This window comes from Pollicipes pollicipes, unplaced genomic scaffold (genome assembly GCF_011947565.3).
Source record: "Pollicipes pollicipes isolate AB1234 unplaced genomic scaffold, Ppol_2.1 Scaffold_7231;HRSCAF=8579_pilon_pilon_pilon, whole genome shotgun sequence".
Taxonomy (NCBI): Eukaryota; Metazoa; Arthropoda; class Thecostraca; order Pollicipedomorpha; family Pollicipedidae; genus Pollicipes; species Pollicipes pollicipes.
The window spans coordinates 5,546,719-5,552,952 of NW_023597034.1; the positions used below are offsets into that span (position 1 = coordinate 5,546,719).

Consider the following 6,234-nt stretch of genomic DNA (forward strand, 5'->3'; position numbering starts at 1 on the left):
AAGTGTCAATTTTGGATGACACGTCATGAGCATGAGAGCGTGCAGAAGCCGCCTACTTGCAAGCAAGAACGATTCCATACGTAAGCGCTCTTGTTATTCGGATTATGCCTTTACATTGACATCAAATGTGCATCAAAATTCAAACATCCTGGAGCGGTCGCCATTAGTTCGAAATGGAGTTAACCTCAAATAATAACCAGCGCTACTTTATCATTTTAAGCGTCGTCGGGTCTACACGATCCACTCAGCTACTGAACCTATATGATGCTGTCTGTCTCTTACCCAAGCAGAAACAACAGACACTTCGTTTTCATTTCAAATGAAGATTTCTTCTTGACAGATAATGTTTCAGGCGCCTCGATTGCATTGGTCATTTTGCTCCGTCCCTGTGCATTACTCACAGCACTTCTAGCCACTAACGTAGTGATATCATTTGACATCGCTCGGTCAGCTGTTAGTTAGGTGTAGAGGTCAGAACAAACCAATGAGAACCCTCAACAATTTCAAGGTTGCGTATCATATTTTCCATTTGTCAAATATGCTTTACATCCACTGACAGTTTGCAGCGTTCCTTGAAAATAACTGCAAACTGTAAATGCAAACTGCAAGACTGCAAACTGTAAATGAAAACGCCAGCTGTAATGGATCAGGTAGATAAGACACAGCTAACAAACAAGAACAGTTTAGAGTTGAGTTCTATCGGCTCATCACCGCAGTCAGCGAGCGCACGACCGCGCCTTCCACTAAGCTGAGCTCCTGATCCAGCTGTGTTGCGAAGGCTGAACGTCTGATTGAAGCATTCCAGACATCGCCTTGCCGTCGTTGTGCAGGATGTTGATGAGCAGAATAGAGATCTGGTAGCCGGCAACCTGACAGTGTTCTCCGATCATAAGCACGTCGAGATGACTTTTTCAGCGTATACACTGCATTTATGCACGTGAGACGTTGCAAAGACTCATAAGAGTTCCTAAAAAAATGGTTTAGTATTGCAATCAATTTCAGTAATTTGGGGGAGCAGTATGGATACATAAGCACCATCAGATGCGTGATGTTAAGAAGACCTGGTGTTGGAAAGCTGCCGCATGGAAGGTCGATCAACAGCAATTGTTTCGACGATGTTTGGTTTGAGGAACTCGGTTGAGGCTGCTGCTACGCCTGCTATGGCCCAATCTCCACACATGGACATGCAGGTTGGGTCGAAGATGTTATGTGGTGTTAAATAATGTGCCCAAGCAATGCTGCTGTTCCGTCCCTGAAGTCCCTGTCCCTGAACCCGACGTTTTATTCGTGTAGATTTCGTATAATGCTTCTTTGGAATGATATGAGGCTTGCTAAATGCAAGTGTTCAGATGTATAGGTACAACAAACTTTCCGGCAGCTCCAATAAGTTTTTTCTTTTCAGTTCATGTGAGGCCGATGTCTCTGTTCACCTCCTGCTGCGGCCGTATTAAAATGATAACCTGTTCGGTAACAAGGACCGCGCAGGTTCAAAGCATGCGTCATTTGAGGAAAGGAACGATGGTACATGGGTGCGTGGTCTTGACATGAGATGAACGCTAGAACAGAGCGAAACCGAGCTGCTGGAATCACCCAAACATTCCAAATATCATTAGGGGCTGTGGCTCAAGTGGCAGAGCGCTTGCTTAGCATGTCAGAGGTACGTGATCGACAACGCACAGGTCCAGAAGTGAGAGGTTTTGGATGACTATAATATATAATATATATAAATAACTTTTGGAACTGTAATAGATTGGTTATGCATGCGGTTGACAGCATTCTGAGCGCTGCAAAGCATGCCTGCAGATGTGCAACTGTTCTCCCACTTTAAACAAACCGTTTACCTAATTAAGGCCTTAATTTGCGTTTCAATTCATTTCTTCGGTGCTATGGTGCTTTTGTACTAATAATCATTGAACTCAATGGCTAACAGTGGCTCACTTCTCTTAAGCGGCCATGCGCACGTATCGTCTGTAAGCGTTTGGGGGGTAGCAATGCATTGTCGTCTTCGTGGAATTACAGTCAACTTTATATAATTGTTACGGAGAAAAGAACACATTTAGGAGCATGACTACAAAAACATCTTCGCCCATCAATTCCGAGTAATGCGTCTATTAAGAACATCATAGCCTTTTCACCTGTAGTCACCATACGCCATGTAAAAGTGGTCATCTATTAGTTTTGCACCACACCGTCTGTACTCTGACGGGTCTTTCTCAATGGATAACATCATCTTTACGTGCCACATACGTGCTCTACGTGGGAACAGAGGTACAACGCAGCGCCACCTTTCGTAGACTATTTTCCTTCACTAGCTGCCTATTAGCAGGCAGATTACTATGTGCCTGAGCTGGTAGTCGTTTATCCATCCCGCCTCATTACCACTCATCGAGTGCGTACCCAAGCACCACAAATTTCCGTCAGAAGCAGACGACGGAAGATGACGGCAGACGGCAGACAGCAACATTACGGCACACGGGCATCACGTGACATTCAGCAGAAATGCGCTTTCGGAAGACTGATACTCAGTTAGACTTTGTAAGCCCATAGCATTTTTCTAAGAAGCGCCAGTCACGACCCGCAATCGGAACGTCGCCCACAAGGCTCATGCAAACCTACCGTTTCTAGGAGAGTTACGGCGCGTCACATGACCAAAGGTCCCCACATTGCCGTTCACTAATTGGTTGAGACATCATCGTGGACAATAGCGTCGGAATTTGGAAATCTGGAAGGGGATATATCCATCATACGAGAGCGTAGGAGTCGGTGAACATGACGATATTGAGAAGAATGTTACCTGGCTGAAGGCATGCGTAACACAACGGTCTCTTAGAGGTGCCAGCTTTCAAAAGAAAAGCTCCTTTTCGCCTCTCTGTGGCACATATTCCCCACTCCCGCCACCCCCAGCGCTGAGTGCTGTTTCTCCTCTAACAGTCGAACGTTTCCCCAGCCTGTTTCCAGGCAGGCGCCACATAGGCTTGGGTATATATGCGATGTCGGCCTCGTTTCCATTGGTTAGCGTTGTTCATATTCCCGTAATGGCTAAACATTATGGGGCATGCACCTTATTCCTCTGTTTGCCTGGGCTGGTGTCAATCATGCAGTGGAAAAGACTAAAGACAGCTGAAACGCGTCAAGAGCCGTCAACTAGGTCAGCTTTACCCAATACTTTCAAGAGATGCATCTGAGTAAAACGTCTGGACTTTTTGACGAATAGTCACGGTACGTGACAAGACCTCGATCATTAGTATTGCGCTACACCATTTTCGCTGTGGTGTTGGGTCCCTCCCACTGGATGGTAATGGCCGTGCCTGTCCTTAGTGCTCCGCCCGCAGTGCACAGAGCACCATCTCTTCTGCGCGGGATTTACTTTCCTAAATGCCATAAGGTTTAGACTTTCTCTCCTCAGCAGACCAGCGGCGGGAGAGTGATGGCCACAAGCCATACGACCAGCTACTTCATCAACCAGGAGAACGAGTCGCCTCTTGGTGCACTCTGAGCTGACTGAAAGCGCCGAAGGGACTAGCGAATAGTACTGCTATAAAAAGCAGGGTCTCGGTATGGCATGTTTTTATATCCCATGCGAACGCATCACTATGCAGCGCATCTGTGCGTGCGTGTATCTGCGTATGATAATGATGGAACGACAGCGTAGGTTGTGTTTTTCGTCCATGCTGTATTCGGGCTATTCGCGAATTCAGATTGCGTTGACTTTCACAAAAATATATCTGTTTCGTTTTATGGTTCCTGCACTAGACTGACTTCACAATTCATCAAGCCACCACTTATCTTCATGATCTCATCCGTCATAGCCATTCAGTGAAAGGAGCCGACGAGGCGTGGTCTCGACATTCGGGGGTCAGGACTGGCCGAGGCCGGGTGCTCCAGCTCACCTGGACGTCTCACGCTGCACACGGGGCTGTAGCTCAAGTGGTGGAGCGCTCGCTTAGCACGTGAGACGTACGGGGAGCGATACCCCGTAGCTCCAAAGTCTGGATTTTGGATGACATGTCAAGAGCGTGAGGGCGTGCGTATGCCGTTTACTTACAAACAGAAGGGAATCCGAACGTGTGCATCCTCGTTATGCGGATCACAGCTTTACATTGACATAAAAAGGTGGGACACATTTCAAACATCCTGTAGCGCTCGAACATGAGTCGATATGGAATTGGTTTTCAATCATAACCGGAGTTGCTTTGCCATAACCAGGGCTACTTTAGTGACTTACCACTTAGTTCTGGCCATGGATTAAAGATCAAAGGGTAGATCGGGCGCTTAGCAAGCAAGGGTTTGGGTGATCGATACCACGCAGCTCCAAAGACCGCGTTTTTAGTGATGAGCCAGGTATGAAGGCATTTCTTATCACGGCCGCTTAAAAGGGAGCATCAGATTGGCTCTTGCGCAAGTGCAATACCACCATTATGCTGACAGCAATGTGCGACAAACGCGGTGCACACCAGAGCCATGCCAAATAGGTTTAAGTTTGTATGTACAGTTGGCCTCGAGTTAGCGTAGCCATAGGATGCCAAAGCAATGACTTAAAATTCTCGGGTATGCAGGTTATACCTATGTTTGCATGGGCTGTCATAAATTATAACGTGAATGTGACTGAGAACAGCTGAAATGTGCCCAACGCTGTCTACTGGTTCAGCTTAACACAGCCTTTCCAAAAGATGCGTCTGAGTAAAATGTCATTTTCCTTTTAGCAGAAAGCCACAGCACGTAGCAGCACCATGCTCGAAAGTAAACCTTGCTCCACTTCGTTTCCATCGTGCAGTTGGGTGTCTTCCAACGGAAAGAAATGTTCGTGCCTGTCCTTTGTGTGATCTCCCGCAATGCACCGAGCACCAGATCTGCGCGGGATTTTCGTCATAAGATTGCCCGAAGTTTAAAATATCTCTCCTCATTAGGCCCGCCGTGGGAGGGTGATGGCCACAAGCCATACGAGCAGCTACTGAATCGGTCAGGAGGACAAGTTGACTTTCGCCGCGTTCTGAGCCAACGAAAGCGCCCAATGGATGGGGTGGAGTGCAGTAGTAGGAGCGGTTCCATGTGGCTGCAAACAGGACAAGAGGGTCTCGGTATTGCACGTTACTATGCACCCCGCGACCCTCTCACCTTACAGGCCATCTGTGGGTGGGTGTATCTGCGCATGATTATAATAGTACGACAACGTATTTTGTCCTTTTTGTATTCGGGTTGTCTAGTTGGGCTTTTTGTTAATTCAGACTGTGTTGACTTTTATAAAAAAATATTTCGCCTCATGGGTCCTGCACTATACCGGCTTCACAGTTCACCCAGCGACCACTCATCTCCATGATCTCGTCCGCCAGGGTTGTTCAGTGAAAGGAGCCGACGGGGCGTGGTCTCGACATTCGGGGGCCAGTATCGGCCGAGGCCGGGCGCCCCTGCTCACCTGGATATATTACCCACGCGCGGAGCTGTAGCTCAAGTGGTAGAGCGCTCGCTTAGCATGTGAGAGGTGCGGGGATCGATACCCCGCAGCTTCAAAGTCACGATTTTGGATGACATGTCACGACCATGAGGGCATGCAGAAGCCGCCTACTTACAAGCGGAAATGATTCCGAACGTAAGTGCTTTCGTTATTAAGATGACAGCTTTATATTGAAATGGAAGGTGCATCAAAATTCAAACATCCTAAAAGCGATTGTAATTAGGTCGATATGGAATGAGCCTCAAAGCATTACCAGGGTACATTTTACACGTCACTGGGTCATCACGACGTACTCAGCTACTGAGCCTATATGGTGCTGCCTGTCTCTCACCCAAGCAGAAGCAACGGGCACTTCGTTTTCATTTCAGATGAAAAAAAATTTCTTGACAGTTAATATTTCAGGCGCCTCGATTGCATTGGTCGTTTTGCTCCGTCCCTGTGCATTACTTACAGCACTACTAGCCACTAACGTAGTGACATGTCTTGACATCGCCGGTTAGCAGTTACTTAGCTGAAGCAGTTTGAACAAACCGATGAGAAACCGTCAACAGCCTCAAGATTGCGCATCATATGTTCCATTTGTAAAATGTACTTACATCCATTTACAGTCTGCAGCGTTCCCTGAAGCGCTGAAAGCTGTAAATGAAAACGTCAAATGCAACTGATCCGGCAGATAAAACAAAGCTAACAAACAAAAACAGTTTTAGAGATGAGTTCTCCCGGCACTACGCAGAGGCAGCGAGCGCAACATCGCGGTTTGCACCGAGCTGAACTCCTGATCC

At 47.3% G+C, this 6,234-nt stretch overlaps 1 non-coding gene across 1 annotated transcript; it reads left to right on the plus strand.

The window, feature by feature from the left end:
- The first annotated feature begins 5,434 nt into the window (after positions 1-5,434).
- On the plus strand, positions 5,435-5,507 carry TRNAA-AGC (transfer RNA alanine (anticodon AGC)). Its single transcript has one exon. It is a non-coding gene; the product is annotated as a tRNA-Ala (tRNA).
- The last annotated feature ends 727 nt before the right edge of the window (positions 5,508-6,234 follow it).